This window comes from Papio anubis, chromosome 4 (genome assembly GCF_008728515.1).
Source record: "Papio anubis isolate 15944 chromosome 4, Panubis1.0, whole genome shotgun sequence".
Lineage (NCBI taxonomy): Eukaryota > Metazoa > Chordata > Mammalia > Primates > Cercopithecidae > Papio > Papio anubis.
The window spans coordinates 30352274-30370645 of NC_044979.1; the positions used below are offsets into that span (position 1 = coordinate 30352274).

At 46.6% G+C, this 18372-nt stretch overlaps 1 protein-coding gene and 1 long non-coding RNA gene across 2 annotated transcripts in view; one reads left to right on the forward strand and one right to left on the reverse strand.

The window, feature by feature from the left end:
- Positions 1 to 18372, reverse strand: part of SND1 (staphylococcal nuclease and tudor domain containing 1) — a 438879-nt gene that overhangs the window by 73264 nt on the left and 347243 nt on the right. The gene's annotated exons all lie outside the window — the stretch shown is intronic.
- On the forward strand, positions 684 to 17662 carry LOC116274665. The gene is made up of 2 exons (XR_004183429.1): positions 684 to 14989; positions 15524 to 17662. It is a non-coding gene; the product is annotated as an uncharacterized LOC116274665 (long non-coding RNA).

The following is an 18372-nucleotide window of genomic DNA, read 5'->3' on the forward strand; positions in this document are numbered from 1 at the left end:
CAGACAGCTTCTCCCATGGCAGGTGAACTGAATGAGTTATAGGCAGCTGTCCACAAAGGCAGTTCTAGCCAGGAGCCAAGTGCCAGTTCCCTGGATCATGCAGCTGTGTTTGGAGGAATGCTGAGTGCATCCCTCACAATAGGCCCAGAAATGGAGCTGAGGCCTCAGATACTAACAGCCTGTTTCTGCAGCCTGCCAGCCACAGTGGTTATAAGTTATAATCTATTACCATTGCAAGAAGACTTAATTTCTGGACTTAAAGGAAGTCAGATAATACTTTATCCTATTAGTGTCTGCCTGTGTGAATTGACAATGGCATCCTTCTGACACGACTGCATATTCTTCCATTTTATCTCTTTAAGGAAGGGCAGGGGGAAGTCTGGATGGAGTAGGAAAAGAGGGAGGAAAAAAAATAACCTAAGAAAGAGGCTGCTGAAGGAACCAGGGAAAGGGAAGAGTATTTTTTTTTTTTTTTTTTTTTTTGAGACGGAGTCTCGCTCTGCCGCCCAGGCTGGAGTGCAGTGGCCGGATCTCAGCTCACTGCAAGCTCCGCCTCCCGGGTTCACGCCATTCTCCTGCCTCAGCCTCCCGAGTAGCTGGGACTACAGGCGCCCGCCACTGCGCCCAGCTAGTTTTTTGTATTTTTTAGTAGAGACGGGGTTTCACCGTGTTAGCCAGGATGGTCTCGATCTCCTGACCTTGTGATCCGCCCGTCTCGGCCTCCCAAAGTGCTGGGATTACAGGCTTGAGCCACCGCGCCCGGCTAGTATTTTTTTCTATTAGAAACGAGGAGAGGGGATGCAGAGGGACAGGATAAGACTGTGCTGTTTCAAAGCATGTTTGCATTTCATTTTGTTTCTCTCATGAGGGGGAGAGACGGCAAGCACTGGAGGTGCTGTGTGCAAATGTGTCAGAAAAAAGGCTCTGAAGCCACAGAGCAGGATGAACACAAGAAGAATAAGGCATAGGCCCATTCTGTGTGCTCGCTGTTCCATCCATTGTGCCTGTTGGAGGTTTTCCCTTTCCTTAATCCTTCCCCCTTCATGTGTAAGTCCACATCCACTCCGACTAGTGGTGTCATGTCAGCCGAGGGTGCCTTCTCATTCTGGGTGTGTTATCAAGGCTGGCTGACCTGGGGATGGCAATGGACACTGAGACAGAACACAGGTTCATGGTTCCTAACTTCCGGGATGTGGAGAGAGCAATGAGAACTTCCAAGTTAATTCAGAATATCTAGTTGAACCCTCACATTTTATTTATGAGGAAAATGAAGCCCAGGAAGATGTGCCTTGCCCAGGTGTCACAAAGCTGGTGATGCAGAGACCCTACCTGTGGTCTCTGGGTTCGCGATCTAGCACAATTGCTGAGCACCTGCAGGGCCACCATGACTTACAACTCCAGGGGGCGCCATTTACAGAAATGGCAAAGTGATTAGTGTCCCCTGGAGTTTGCATTTTGGTGCAATCCTTTATAGTTCCCTTTTGGGATGGGGGAAGGCCTTTCCCACCAGTACTGTATCTGTGCTTAATGCTCTGAGACAGATGGTGCCCACTCACAATTTCACTCAAACAGGAAGAGCTGAGAAATCAGGCAACTTTCCTTTCTCTTCAGGGCATGTGTGTTCTGATGGCAGCCCCACAGCTAATAAACCAAAAGGGGCATGTGTTGCTTCCATGGCCTTCCCCTTCTCTCTACAAGAGTGCAGGGTAGTAAGGTAACATCTATCCCAACATGCCAGGAGGGCTTGCAGAAAGCTAAATCATGTTAGAGGTCTGTTCAAGGTCATGCAGACCCTTGGAGAAGCAGAGAAGCCCGGAGTCCTGCTCTTCCTCCCTGGCCTTCCTAGTGTTGTGTAAGCAAAGGGACCCTCAGAGGGAAAGCTCTGGCAGCCCAGGTTGACTCAGGGGCCTACCCTGAAACTGGGGTCCAGGAAGCTAGGAAATTGTCTCCTCTTCCTTCCATCACAACAGATCCTCTCTTGGGAACAGAGTGGCCCTGGCTATAATTTTATCACATACATTTAATTAGAATTTGTGTCCTTCATGATGGCTTCAAGTGAAGTCCCAATAGAAACATTCTAAAAGAACAGTGCTTTCAGGCAAGGATTTCTTCTAACCAAGTTAATTTAGCAGAAATTTGCCATCTTGCATTGGGTGGAGTTACCTCTCTTTTCAACTTCAAAGCTGGGAAGCAATGGGAGGTGAGGAATGCAGAGAAAATAAAGAGGAGGGCGGGGGCTTCAGGCAAATGAGTTTCCATCTATTAAGGAGCGGTAATTTCTGCTAGCTCCCCTAGAGACCGGTCCCCTCCAATAATGGCCTGACTCTAATGATTCCCACTCCTAAGCAACAGCCTGTGTTATGCTGGTGTTGAGACGAACTGTGCCAGAGAAATTCCCTTTCTCTCAGAGGTGCTGCTATCATTACACAAGAGACATTAGCTAGCCAGGAGGATGTGCTATTGATGGGGAGAGAGAAAGATAACCAGAGAGAATGCTCTTCCCTAGCAGGCTTGGTACAGCTGACTTAGGACAGAAAAGGCGGACCTAGAGGTTACAGGTTAGCAGTAAGAAAGGACTACCCATCACGGGCAGATTCTCTGGACCAGGGGCTGACCACAGGAGAAGTGGCCTCCTGATGAGTTGATGAACTCAGTTCAAGGAGGAACTAGCTGGCTGGGAGGGAGGGACAGGTCTTTGGAGTTTGGAGTGTGGGTTAAGCTAAGGCATAATGGACAAAACTAATGGGCATTTGAGATGTGAAATGTGGTAATAAGTTCATGGGATGTAAGGATAAGGGATTCAATTTCAGGTCCCTAAATACTGGTCATTTCCAGGACAGAAGTACAGGGATGTGGCCTTAACAGCAATGAAGTTAGGATCATAACTGTTATTAAGGCTTCAGTGTTAGCTGAGGGTAGGGGGTTCTCTTATTGTGCCCTCTCCATTCTAAATACACTGAAATCTGTGATGAAAGCTAATATTGTGAGTTACTGCTAAAGTTGTTGCCAGCAGGTCTTGAGTAGGGGGTAGGGAGTCCCTTATTTTGCCCCTGGTGGCTTCCCTGTGATAGAGACGGACTGTTTCCAGAGGCTGCTTTGCCAGATGTGCCAGCAGGCAGCCCGGCCAGAGAGCCTGCAGTGCAGACAGATGCCCTGGGTCGTATTCAGGATGGTGAGACCTTTTATGGTACTGTGGCTCGGCTCTGGGGCAGTGCCAGAGCGACAGGGTCATATTCCTCAGCCAGATTCATTTCCCCCCAAACCTCTTCAAATATGTGGGTCATGGAGGGAGGCGAATTTAATTAAATTACTGTGTTGTGAACTGCCCTTCCTGGGCAAAGGCTAAAAATGGGCTCATGCTGACATGCAAACCCATCTGTGTACACAGCATGTGTTTTCTTTGTGCTGGGCTGCAGCAGCTGGATGGGGTTGGCAATGCCCAGGGTTGGACCCAGTGAGCTGGCCCTTTTGCCACAGCAAGGCAGAGTCAACAGTAATCCAACCTGCACCCCAGACAGCTCTGATGACCTTTTCTTTCTACTTAAAAGATGACTGGGCGGCACTCCCCCTTCCTATATCAATTTGTTTCTCCTCAAGTGCTTCTCTTGCTGACACACAGGACTTTCCCGTAAGGCGGTGCCCTGAGCAGTACCGGGTAAGAAGGAACAAAGCTGCAATGAGGTGTGATTCAGAAGAGTGCATGGGCAGGGTTTGTTTAGCTTGGCAGGAGACAGAGGGGTCTCCCGGGTGATTCTCTAGAGTGCTACTTCAGCAGTTCCCCACTGGCAATGCCAGTGCTGGATAGAAAGCCCTTGTCAGGTGCCAGAGTAAAGCAGAAAAGCTTCCTCTCCCCTGCTCCCTGCACAAATGCCACAGTGCCTATAGGACTTGACCAACAAAGGCAGGCAAGGAAGGTCAGGAGCAACTAGAAGCATTTAACATGTGGAAACCAGCAACCAAGACAAATGCTGGCTGTCCTGAACCTGTCACCCAAGGTCATTTCATTTCCCTCCTGGAAGTTCAGACCTCACTGCTGCAGTTTACAAAATACCACAAGGGTAAAGAGTTTGCCCCCCACTCCGCCCCCGAGTGGTGCTGCTGCTGGAGTTGGAACAGGGCTTCCCTCTGCTGGTGTGAAATGACTTGAGATGGGATCAGGTGTGGCACGGGGAGTAGCAGATGCTGAAGGCCGCAAGGCAGGCTTTTCATTCGGAACTAAGACCAGGGAAGAGTCAGCTCGGCAATCTTTTCCTGACTTGTTCCCCAGAGAGAACAGAGCCATCTCTCATGTCTAAAACTTTAATGAATGCAACACATGGAGCCTGAGAGGTGGCCCTGTACTGGGGCAACAGGAAAACATCTTCCTGGGCGATTAGTAGTTGTACTTATGCAGCCCCCTTCATGTCCTGGACATCCTGGCAGCAAGCAGCTAAATAGTTGATTTGAGCAGTCCAAGCAGCTCTGGGGTGATGAGAGCCCTCTGTAAGTCCCCATCTAGGCAGGTTTGCAGGTAAGCCACATGAGAACAGGGGGAAGAACCTCCCTACCCTAACCTCCAAGCCTCTGGCATGCTGTGTGCTCTTCCGAATCACACCTCACTGCAGGATGAGGAAGGCAGGATCCCTCTTGGAGCTCTGCTGTCCCCTCTACACTGTGCTGAGCAGTTCAGGGATGTTCTCTGACATAACCAGGGGTGGGGGTGGGGGGGTGGTAGTGTATCTGCCACATTTTGTAGATGGCTAAAGTTTCTGGCAGTGAATCTGATGGTTATTTTAAGGACTAAGACAAATATTGTCAATTCAGGTCCTTGGGACCTATAACTCAAGAACCTGGACTATGCCTATAGCTGACCGTTGGTCCAGTACTTCCAAATGACTAGAATTTCTGGATCAAAAACAAAAGCAGGCAGATCACTAAGATTTGGTCAGACACAAGAAAATAATGGATCCAAGAAAGCAAGTTTCCTGTGGTTAAGAGGTTAAGTAACAATTGTAACAGGAAGAGAAAAAGACATGTAATCTGCACAAGGAGGATAGGGGCAGTTATGAAGAACAAGAAATTGACTGCTTTGGTGTGATCTATCATGTGACTTTAGAGAAAGAAAAAGGTTCCTGGGTGTTCTGCCTAGGTGCTCTACCCTTTGGTAAAGGAGCTTGCTTCCTTACCAAATTGGAGAGAAGAGGCCAGACACCAGCTATAGGCTGAGGTAACAATGATATTTCAGTGGAATGAGACCCCTTGATTTTCTGCCACCCACACGGCCCCATGCACACTCCAGCATGAGAGCTAACCAAATGACTGGTTTCAAATTCTAGAGATAGAAGCAGATGCCTCTTCAGGCCTCTTAGTCAGTATTTTATTGTTCCTTAGGTGCCAATAAAGTATTTTATCATTATTAAAGATTAAAAATATACTTATCCTGAAGAAAACACCCCAAGTTGTATAGAAAGTCCATAATATATCTTAATCCCAATATTCCTCAATGGAAAAAAAAAAGGTTTGTTGGGCAGGGTGGTGCACGTCTGTAGTCCTAGCTACTAGGGAGGCTGAGGAGGAAGAAACTCTTGAGTCCAAGAGTTGAGACCAGCCTGGGCAACGTAGCAAGACTCTGTCTCTTTAAAAAAAAAAAAAAAAAAAAAAGTTGTTCCTCCTTATTTAAGCAGCCTAGGGCTGGAAGAGCTTTCTCTAAGGGAGAAAAAGCCTTAAAATAATGTCAGTAATAGCAATCTAGGCATCAGAGTGAATAATATAAATGTTGGTATGGCTGTATCAATGGCATTCCAACAGCTGCTGAGATCCCTTTGGTTTGCAGATGACCCAAATGTAAATACAAATGATCTATTTACATTGCATGGCCCTACCTAATGTGGAAGGGGCAGTGTGGTAGACAGCTCCCCCAGGATTCTGTCCCTTTGATAGGCTGCTGCCAGAGTGGATGGCTATGTCTGGCTCGGGCAGAGCCTGCCAGGTGGGACATCTGATTCCTGTACAGCTCCAAATTTCTGCTGCTCACCAATAAGCCAGCAATGGTGAAAGGCAGAGTGGTGTCCTGGGGCTACTGCAGCCATATCTTTCTCTTGAATAAGGTCACCCATGACCCCTCTCTTATACTTGTTACCAATGGTTTCATTTCTGTTGGAAAGAGACAAGGAGAAGGGAAACTAATTGATTATAATGGTGTATTACAGGACACTACCTTTAAGCACCTTGAACCAGACTGAAAAACTAAGCATTGGTACTTTGAGAAGTTGCCAAAATCTATATTAAAATAGGGTAAGGGTAGGAAAAGGAAGAAAGGTGATTTCTGACACCTGCTTTTTTGACTCTCAGCTCCCAGAAATACTTAGGGAGCAAAGTGGGTGGGATTAAGGCCATCTGCAAAAACAGATTAGCTCTGATGAAGGCTGGAAAGTGTTTTCTGCAAAATATGAACTCAAACCTTGCCCTGTTCTTTGAGTTTCAGATAAATTCTTTTTATCATGTCACCCTGATTAATATGCCAGAACATGAACCAAGAGTGGTCTTCATTTTAGCCCCAGGTTGACTTGCAGGCAAGGTCTGACCCAGCGCCTTCATCTTGGGAAAGCAGGGCAGGAGAGAGGATGGGAGTGGCAGACATCCCTGGGTATGGCTGGGGCCATCTGCACTACCGTGAATCAAGGTTGGCTCAGACAGAAGGCGCGAGGGAGGAGGTGCAGCTGCTGATGGCTCAGACAGCTTGGACCTGTCCAGGCAAACAAGCCGCTCAAGTGCAAGAACAGCCAGCCAAGTAGGCAGAGCACAAATAAGGACTTAAAGCTTGAAATATCTGACAAGATATAGAGGGAGGGTAGGAAGCTGTCTGGGATTTCAACTGGTGTCTGGCCTTGCCTCTCACTGCTAAGGCAGGCTCTTCTGCTACCAATAGGTAGGATGTGATGCTTGGGAGCTGGTGGGATGGATACAGGGAAGCATTCCTTGAGCTAGAATTTAAAAAAATCTTCATCTCTGGTAACAAATTGCAGACACAGCTGTGGACTGTTCTCCCCACAACTGCCCGCCAAAGCAAAACTGAATCTTGATCCACAGATATATCTATCTCCCCTCCACAGATCTGCCCAAAGTTAAGAAGCAGTGGGCTTTGTGTGCATGTGTATGTGGGCGTGTGGGTGGGTGGGAAGCTGCACCACCAACTGCGCAATATGGGAGTCCCGTCTCAGAACTAGCTAAGGAGGACGACACAGGTGCTCTGCTCTCCCACCCGCCTTCGGGAAAGGGAAGCCAGCAGTAGACTGTTCAGGTGGACAAGTGCCACTCCACCTCCTTCTAGTGAGGACTCTTGGAGACAATGCTTCTCAGCGCCAGGCTCATATTATCAGCACTGTTGCTGTAATAAATACCAGTGTAGATCAAATCTAGATGCTATATCAAATACATTGCAATCTCTAGGGGTGGTGACAGGACTTCCTTCAATGCTTAAAAAACATCCAGGAGATTCAAAGGTATACCCAGGATGAGAGCCTCTAGACTCAAATGGGAGGCAAGAAGACTTACTGATCAGACAGGTTTCTGATAGGACAGTACTACCACTGACTCTAGAAGTGCTTGTTGTACATAGCTTTGCTTAAGCTGAGTGACTGTTCCTGAAGTTTCATTCAGGTTCAGGAGGAGTAACTTCCAAAAGAACTGGCCAGGTGTTAACTGACTGACTGCCCTGGAAAAACATAGGGAAACCCTCCTACAAGCAGGTCACTCTCCTCAGAGCCCCAGGCAAGGTAGGAGAGAGGATAGACTGCTCAGAGACCTATGAATATCACGTGGGAGAAACCAATGCACAGAGAGATTATCCTTTATTCCAAAGGCAAGTAGGAAGAATATCAAATAGGTTATTTCTCTCTAGCCATTACCAGCTACAGGCTGTCCCTCATCAGTCACAGGCTGCTCTACAATCTAACTTAGGCAGGGGTCTCCCCTGATCTAGAGCCCTGCCTAAGGAGGTGAGTGGTGGGCAGGGAGCATTACCGCCAGAGCTCCGCCTCATGTGAGATCAGCAGCAGTGGCATTACATTCTCATAGGAGCTCAAACCCTATAGTGAACTGCACATGTGAGGGATTTAGGTTGTGTGCTCCTTATGCAAATGTAATGCCTGATGATCTGAGGTGCAACAGTTTCATCGCCAAACCACTGCCTCACCAGACCAGTCCATGGAAAAATTGTCTTCCACGAAACTGATCCCTAGTGCCAAAAAGGTTGGGGACTGCTGCTCTAGATCATTTCACAGTTTAGGTTCATAATCCCAAATGACTGAGAAACTAATTTTTAAATGTGAGGATTCTGACCCTTAGTGTAAAGGCATTCCCTGCCATAGCCCTTCGGTGATTCACATATTCATTCGTTTGCTTATTTAGAGCCAATATAGTGATCTGCACCCTGCCAGGTGCTGGGGAACAATGGAGATGAAAGACGTGGTCCTTGCCCTCGAGGCACTCAGCACTTGGGTGGAAACAATGACAATATGGTCTAAGAGTGGGACAGTGGAGGTATATAAAGGGGGAGCACTCTGGAGAGTGAGCCAGAGTCAGGAAAAGCCCCTGCCTCCTCCTGTCCAGAGTCCCATGAAGAAACACAGATGAGACCACACAGCAGGCTTGTTCTTAGGACTGGGCTGAGGAACCAGCCCCCTCATTTGGAGTCTGGATGTAGCACTGGACAGTGTGGGACCAATGCTGACTCTGACTGTGTGAGGAAAACAAAGATGAGCCAGGCCCTCCTACAGAGGTGCAGGGGGTGACCTGTGCACTGGCAGGTACTGGCTGAAAGGGCTGTCTCAGGAGTCTGGGGGGAATGGGAAGGAGGGTGCCATGTGAACCTTTGGCTGGCTGAGTGACGTGGGCAGTCCATAGCTCTCCCTCTGCTTCAGTATTGCTTAAGAAAACATAAACTATTCATAGCTTAATGTTTAGGTGTAAATCACAAAACCCCCCAAGAAAGAAGAACTAGCAGCCTGCCCCTAAATGAAGAGGTGCTCAGCTAGGGTCCTAAGCAAGGATGTGGTATGTAAATGTAGCACGGAAGCTTCCAGCCTGAGCTCCAGAGCTCCATTTAGGTTGGCTGCAACAAGCTGCTGTTCATCCCACTTGCTGAGCAGCCAGAGCAAAATAGTGCTTGGGAGTTGGAATAGGCACTGAGGACACAAAAGAGGCCTCATACACATACGGATGCAGAGCTGAGGGCATGTGGACTCCTGGGAATAGGGGGAAGTACAAGTTTCAGTCCTCTTGCCCAAGCTTTAGGCAAATACCACTTGGGAAACTGCTGAGCACACCTAAGGGATCGGGACTTTCTTGTGGCATGTGTCACAATGCAGCTGCAGCTGTCTTCCATTGCCCTGGTGTAGCCAGAGAGGTCCATAGGATGGGACATGCAGTGCTGGCAAGTGACGAGTCAGGTAAACTCCAACGTATAATAGCGTGCAGGGCGGTTACAGTGAGGTCATCCAGTGAAAGAGACAATACTGTCTAGTTGTTCACTCCTGAAGTCAGATTCCAGATATAGGTCTAATTTGATCTTTGTGCCATCCAGTCCCTCACCTACCAAGAGTTCAGATTACTCATGAAAACTTATCCAGAAAGATCAGGCTTAGGTTAGACAAAGTCCAAAGACAAATCACATCTTTCAGGGTATGGTGATCCAAATTTAATCCCCTAAACTAGTGGTTCTCAATCTTAGTTCTACATTAAAATTGCCTGGGGAGCTTCAACATTAATATATATTTATATAAAATATATGCATATATTTAAAACCCTTTTCTGATACGAAAAATTCAAAATACTGAAAATAGGATAGTAATGAACTTCCATATAACCACCATCCAGATCCAACAATTACCAAAGTTGTCATATTTGCTTCATCTCTATCCCCTTTTTCTTTGTGGAAGCATTTTAAAGTATATCCCAGACATGATGCCATTTTCAACCTTAAACACTTCATTCAGTATGCATCTCTAAAAAATATGTTCATTTTCTTACATAACCACAATGCCATTATTATGCCTACCAAAATTATCAAAGTTATTCCTTGGTATCAACTAATAAATCTGGGGAAGTTAAAAAGCTGGTGCTTGATGAAGCCAGAATCTTTGGAGGGAGGCCCAGGCATTAGTAGCTTTCCTAAGCCTCCGCATTCCATGATTCCAATGTACAGCTGGGTTGAGAACCACTACCCTGATCCTGCTTCGGGATCTGAAGCAAGCTCTGCGAATGTCCTTTAGCCCCTGATCACATGCTACACAATAACAGATCTAAGGAAAACATGACATGCCACAGACAGGATGAAGAGAAGGAAAACAAAAGCATTTAAATGTCATCAAGGCATAGAACTGAATCCTTCGTATACTACAAGGGTACTCTCTCCCTGGGAGTTGAAGCCCACTCACTTGAGCCACCAAATCCATCAAAGGTCTGAACGCCAGGAACCAGGGTAGTTACCAGCTGCCTGGGCAGCGCACAGGGCCCTCAAGCACCTCTGCACTGGGCCAGTCTGCATCATTTCTCCACTCTATTTCTAGCTATTCTTGCTTCTGTACACACTGTCTCTCTGGCCTAATATTCTGGCAAACTCTGAGCCTCAGCACCTGGTCTTAGAGAGGATTAATTATATAGGCCTGTGGTGTGTGTGTTTGGGGGGTGGGGGCGGATGGTGTGTGCCAAAACTTCTTGGGTGTTGGCACTGAGGTATAAGTACCAGTCTTCAATTTTACTTATTTATTTCATTTAAAAAAACAAAACAAAACAAACAAACAACAACAAAAAAAACTAAACAAAACGTCCTGCAAAAAGATAAGGCTGTATCATTGCAGCTAAAAATACCTCTGCTGAGGGCGTCCGCTCACCAGCTCCTCAATTAGAGATGCTACAGGGCCCTTTGTGAGCTGTGCAGTGTTGACAGCTCCACAGGGGCTCTGGGCGGCTAGGCACAATCTTTGGAGCAGTGACTAGCGACTGCTAGGTAAAGGAAGGCTGGCAAACAGCCCTCGAGCCAGCATGGAGATCTGCATACTTCAGGTAACTATCAAACCCCTCTTGCTTTATGGACTCACTGCCCAAGCCAAGGAACCTCTTGCCTTCTTACGGCAACTCTGAGGATAACCCAAAGTAATAGGGTACTGGTCTTGACTTCCCTGAGGTTCACGTGAGTACAACAACCACCAGAGGCAGTAATGCCATGCAGTCTGGCTCATGGTGTCTGTGGTGCTGGACAACAACCTGTGGGTGGGGTGAGTGGTAACTATAGACTTGCTGGAAGCCTCTCAGTGGCCTCAGGAAAGGGCTGCTTTAAATGCAGGCTGACATCAGAAGGGGGAGGCTATGTGGAAGCACAGGCTTCGCAATAAGGGCCTCTTTCTCTGGCTCTTTTTTCTTCATCCCCTTAGTACCCACAGGTAATTTAGTCCAACACACTCATTTTTATTGGGGAAGATGAAGCCTCAGGGAGGTGAAATGATTTTGTCAAGGTCACATAGCTAGTATGTGGAAGAGCCAGGACTTAAACATGGTATTTCTGATTACAGGTGTAGTGCTTTGTTCCACTATACTGTGTCATCCTAATGAATGGATTCATTATAAGCATTCAACAAGTGTTGAAAGAGCTATGGGAAAAGGGATTTTCAGTTCAGGTGCCAAAAGGACCAAAGACTGTCAGGAGCGTGCTGCCTGGATGATCTGGGAATTCTGAATCCTGGCAAATTCTGGGAAACTCAAGGGTCAGACTCAGCAACTTAATCAGATGTTCAGTGACAACTCTGCAGTCTGTGATCTTCAGCCAGAGATCCAAAGCCATTCCTTTCTTTTCTCTTTGGGAGTGGAAAACACTTGGTATTAGATTGACTAGGGGGCTCTCAGGAGAAAAGGAGGCAAGGATAAGGACAAGGTTGTCTGACTTGATCTGGCATTGACTCCTTTCTCATTTCTTGGCATCATGTGTGACCCTTATGAAACAATATGGAAGTTTGTGTCAAGAGCATGAGGTAAGGGTCAAAAAAAAAAAAAAAAAAAAAAAAAAGTTATACAGAAAACACACTCACTGGCATGGGGGAAGGTGCGCTTTTTCGGAAGAACACAATGCAAACCTAACATCGCCAAAATGCCCAATGTGCAGGGGACTTGTCTAGAGTCCTGTGCTGTCTAATGAGGTGGCCACTAGCCCCATGTGGCTATTTACATTAAAATTATTTAAATTTTATAAAGAGTATTCATCAGTTGTATAAACCATATTTCAAGTGCTCAGTATCCATTATGTGGCTACTGTACTGGACGGCAGAGACAAAGAACATTTCCACCAACATAGAAAGTTCTGTTGGACAGCGCTGGTAGAATCTGGTTGTCTTTTTTCATCTCTTGCTGCCTGCAACGAGTAGTTTCTGAAACCCTTTTGAGGATAATTGAACTTGGAGAACCTGAGGGTCCTGTAATTCACTCTCCAACAAACCTACTAAACCTGGGCTCCAAAGGAGCTAACAGCAGCTGGGAGCATGAATCTGCCAGTGCACCAGGCTCACCAGGCCCTAACCCTTCTTTCCCCAGTGCCTTGTCTGCGTGTTGACAGCCACTCTGACCTTTGCGTATTTTATTCAGTTTCTATTTTATGCTGTTTTAATTGATGTTTAATACAGCTTAACTTGTGTGGTGTTCCAAGCCCCTCACCAGGGGGCCGCTCATAGGCAGAAGCACAATTAATAGCAATCCCGAGAAAATTATGCCCTGTATCAAAGCTGTCATTGCACCATAAAAATGCTTATTATTACTATTGAATTCTCCAGTCCTGACACCTCCCCATGTTTACTAGGTAGCAGATAAACTTCTATGTTTGTGCCTTCTCTACTCTACCACACCATCAGAACTAAATATAGCCCTCATGTGTATGTTTAGCTCCATTTAGCTGTGCTTTGGAAAAGGGGAAAAAAACCAGAGTATATAAAATTAAATTGCTGGAAAATGTGACTTGTTCCTCTCCCACTTGGACAACCCCTTAAAAGACAAACAGACATCACTGCTAACAAGAAGGTAACCAGCCTCTGCTACAGGGTGGGAGAGACCCCCAGACCCTGACAGCATGGCATGGCTCTTGCATCAGCCTCATGGGAGAGTAGAGGGAGTGGGTCCAGGGGCATGGAATACCGGAGGAAAGGGATGGCACTCATGGGCCCACCCTGTGCCCTGCCTCAAGTTGACCAGAACAGAGTGCTTGAGCTAGAGTCCCACCTAGGGAGTTTGAGGGCAATCCCGGATGGGCAATATGACCTCCCCACAACTCTCTCAATTCAAAAATCAAAACAATGCAACCCCCCTCCAAAAAAAAAAAAAAAAAAAAAGGAAAGAAAAAGCCCCCAACTTATAAGAGTTTAGCACTCCTTGGTTTCCTCTGGGCTTATCTGAAGCTTGGATTTGGCATGAATAGACAGCAGCTTTTCTACAACGACATATCAGGGAAAGCGATGGAAAATTCCAGGTCTGTCAGACACCTGTACTCCTCCTCCTCTGGCACGAGTTCTCAATCTGTGTGCGGTTATCTCTGCAACCCTGTCTAGGAGGAGTTTCCTTACAGAAGGCCAAGGCCCTGGATGACTTCTCTGACTTAGGCTCCCATCCTTTTCTCACTGAAATAATACAATTTAAAGAGAATGCACTCGCTCACCTTTTCTGTCTGCCTCCATCACATCACCTACTCCCTTTTATATGCCACTGTCATATTCTCAAATTATTACTTGTACTTCAGGTGGATGATGAGGCTGTTGTTGTCTGTGAGGCACTGTGGGGATAAAGGTAAGAGCAATACAGTAGGAATGTGGAGACACTAGCTCCACCATGAATTTACCATGTGAAAGTGCACATCAAGTGATGAACTTCTTTATGCCTCAGTTTTCTCAATTACTGTGAAATGTTTGATTGGACTATATAACCTCTAGATCCCTTCTATCTATGAAAGGCTATAATTCAGTATTATGAAGGCTGTATGCTCAAGTCCTTGGAAACTGAATGGGTCATACTCACTTCTATTTATAATTTGGTTTTTATCTTTGTACTCAATGCTCTTTGGAGAAATGTAGATTTCCATTCCTAAATTTTTCTAACCAACAAAGGAAAAGCTCTATTTTAGTTTGTTTGACAAAGAAATGTCTATAACTAGATTGAGTTTCCCATATTATATTTGCTTTGCCTTCTTCCATCTTTGCCTAAAAAAGGAGTTTCTAAAAAACCAGAAATGCTTTCTGTACTCAGGCATAGCAGGAATGAGGCTGCCTTGGCTGAAGGAAGAAGATGGTGCATATCTGGAGCCCCAGTGGAGCAGGACTATTTGCCATCTGCTGCACTAGTTGCCTCGTCTCCATATCAGGCCTTGTCTGTAGTTTGCTGCAAATATTAGGAGCCGAGTCACTTCCCACCCATGGCAAGCCTTGAACCCTTTGTATTCTGGCTGCCAAGATGATCTGAAAGCAGGGAGCCACTTTTCAGCTTAGGGAAAAACATGTGCATTAAATGGAAGTAGATTTTTCTTTTCCCTCCCTCTCGCCACTCCCAGCCATTTTTAAAGCTTTATACTAAAAAGGAGGAAGATCTGTCTGACAAAGCTGAGGAAGATGATGGAATTGCCAGGCCAGAATGGTTTATTAATGATCCATGGGAAAAAAACAATCGTCCTGCTGGCAGCTTCACATGTAATTAACCAGCTTCACAGAGAGCTGGCTGCCTTCTCCAGGCCTGGCATCCGCAGACCGCAGAGCTACCTGACACAGCAACACTGGGTTTCTAGTGAAATCTCCCTACTGGGAGAGGGGCATCCAAAATAGTGACCTCAACCCACTCGGCGCTCAGGAAACAAGACTGAGATGGCAGTGCTCCTCTGGAGAAGGCTGGCTGTGTGCTCGGGCTGACACAAAGACTGCGACCTCCATGCTGGCAACAACCAGCCCTGGGAACTGCCACTCCCACTGCTCACCATTAACTCACTCAGGTAAGTGGCTGAGCAGGGTTCTCTTCCAGGTAGCCCTCCAAATGCTGCCTCTCTGCCAAAACTCTACATAGGCAGGAGTTTCTGGGAATTGGCTCACTTTATGCCATAGCAGCAAACTTCAGCACTGATGGGAGTTGAGAGGGCCTGGTGACCACATTGGGTGTGGGGGACAATAGTTGCTTCTGTATAAGAACCAACAACCTTCAAAATATGGTACATAAAGGAGAAGCAGTAGCTGGGTTAACCAAGCTTTGGCTTTGTAGTCAGTGCCAACTTCCCTCTTAAGAGTCCTGGGATTCAAAGAACCCTGGTCCTCCCACCAGGTCAGTGAACTAATACATATTTGCCATTCGCAATGCACAGGTTTTAAAATGTGCATGTAAGTGTGTGGCAGCTAAATGTCCTATTTGGGAGGTGGGGGGAGAATCCCGCATTACCTTTCCCCAAGTGAGAGTCAAGAGACTGTTCCCAGTGAGGCTGATCAGAACACACACACACACACACACACCCTCTTCCCATGATTGTTTTCTCTAGGGCAGAAAAAAGCTGAGAAGAACTGTCTCCACTCTACATCACTGGTGGATACAGAACCCTCTAAGAACAAGAACCCTTCCTTCACCCACAGCCCTGCTAAGGCCGGACCCTGGGTGAGCTGAAGTTACTACCTGAAGGCTTATGAAGGGAATGACACACCTTTGCACCTTTGGCAAAAGCAGAGCCAATTCACAGGCGTCATGGACTTTTCACTCACCACACTCAATTTACATTCTGTGGAAAAAGATAATAAAGGAAGGCTGTGTCCTTTAGAAAAAGGTCAGGGGCTAGGGGTGGGGACTTGGGAAGTGCTGGGGGAGACTGCAACTCCATCAGCTGATGTCGTATTGCCTCTGCTAGAGAGCCCAGCACAGGTGGGGAGTTCCTCAAATAAAGAAAGCCTTGGAGTTGGAGACCAGGCTCCACAGCAATTTTCCTGTTCAGTACTTGCAGTCTCCTTCTTCACCCAGCTTTGATTACAGGAGTCAAACACAGTGGTTCTCTCATTCCTATCAAAGCAGCTTGGAAAAAGAAGTAATCCCAACTGTAAATCAGCAACATAACAGGCATTGGGAGAGGTCACCGGTGGCTTGGTAGGAAATGGATAGCTCATGACAAATGAATTGGTGCTGCCTGCCATTTTTTCTTGCCATCACTTGAATCAATAAGGGAAAAGGTGAATTGCTATTGATCTCTTCAACACCTTTCAACGATACTGTACAAATTACAGAAACACAAGGGGGCGGGTGAAAGAATGAAAGAGGAAGGACAGATGAAAGACTGTCTGGGTGGTGTAAGGCTGCTGTATTTCCCTGGAGGCAGTCTTCCAGTCACTGGGTGTTAGGCATGCATGGGTGCACATGTGAGTGTGGCATGAAGAGCCCTTTCTCACACCTGGAAGGGCTGAAGGGCTGGCCACGGAGGGCAGTCTCAGGGGCCCCTCTGCACCTCACTTGCTGGCAGTGCTCCAGCAGGGCTACAGGGCAGGTAGAGTCATATGACTTCTCTTGATATGAGGCTGTATTATTGAGAAGTGCTGTGAATCCCAAGGCCTCATGAATTTTTGAAGTTGTCATACATTAGTGGTGCTGGGATACGCTATCTCAACAACTGACTGTAATTCTGGACAGGAAAGCAAGAATCAAAAGCTTCAAGGGCAATCTCTAGCTATACCTTACTAACCTCACTCCCTGGCTGACATGCCAAGAAAATACAGACAGACAGTAAATAAGGCAAAACTATCTTGCTTCGTACTTGAAAATAACAAAGATCATGGCATCTAGGGCGCAGGCCTGTCCTTTGAAACACTCTGGGCAAAAGACATGGCATGAATATCAGAGGCCTGGGTCAAAATGTTAGAGGTCTGGCTGTAAACCTAGGGTGAAAGGGACACCGACCACACAGGCAAGAAGACACAGGTTATGATGGCTGGGGATAACAACCCATAACACAAAGATGAACATCTGATGTCTGATTTTCTTCTTCAGCTCAGGAATAGTGCAACCAGAGCAGCAAAGACTGAGGGAACCCCTAAGTCCTCTGGGACAGATGCTCTTTAGGATATGCTGCTGCTGATCAGAAGCCAAAGTCAGTATTCTACTCATGTTCAGAAAAAGGCAATGGAAAAGATTTCATGGCATGGAGAAAGGGAAATATTGGCCAAAGTTTAGTCCATTTATGAACATCATGGTCAGATCTCAGGGTCCCAGACCAACAGTTCTCCTATTCCACCAACTGGGCGTAATTATTCAGTTGCTGGTGACAGAAAAAAACATTCTGATCACAGGTCCCTCTTCAGGTCACACAGCACTCTCAGTGCATCATCTGGGGTCTGGGTCTCCTTAGAAACCTCCCCACCACACCTGAGTATTCACCTTTTAGCATTCTCAAGGCAAAAGAGGGCTTTGTTCCCTCACTTTGCAGCTGGGGAAACCAAGGCAGGCAGTCACTGACGTGTGAAAACAATGAGAGCCCTTCACAATGCTCCCGGCACCCTTGCTTTTCTTCAGAAACTGACTCAGGGTGTGACTGTATCATTCTGAAATCAGTTGATATCACAGTCAGCCAGTCTACCCATCTTCCTCCCACAAATACCTCAAGGGCCAAAACATAGGGCAAAAAAAAAAAAAAAAAAAAAAAGTAAGTTAAAAAGCTGCTGATGTGTTTAGAGTGGAAATGCTGAGATTAGGAGGAGGAAGTGGTTAAGTGCACCCTGGGTGTTTGGAAATGGCCACGTCTGCAGCCCTGGAAGCTGATGAAGAAGGAGCTCTAGCCCTCTATGCCAGGCAGGCCACGAGACCGGCCCCTCATTCCAGAGGTAGGGAGCTTGGCTGTGAAAGGGCATGACAGTAAGATACAACTATTTAGCAAACACCAGTCCCCTCCTACAAGGAATCTTCCAATTCCGAAACTGACCCTATTCTAAAATTACCAAGTGGCAGGTGGCCAGGCCAAAAATCCATATCCAATCAGTGCTAATGGATTGTTTGTTACATTTCCTCGTATATGTCTGCAGCACTGCTATGAAAACCCTGGGTCAGTGGTTTGAGATTTATTTAACTGGAGAGGTAACGGCACCCCAGCACTGCAAGCACTATAGAGATGCATGAAGTGAAATGGCACAAGCAGGCTGCTGGTGGGGAATGGAGGGACCTGTTGGTCTTATTTGCATGACCTTCCACCTCTAGCTGTACACCCAATGCCAAATCCTTTTCTGGTAACCATTAAAAAGAATTCGACAGCATCAAGAGAAGGGAAAGGGGAGAAGAGGAAGGCATTATGTTAAGCTGAAAAGGAAGACAGCACAGTGAAGCAGTTTCCAGTTTGTTCTTTCATTCCCGGTTCAAGAG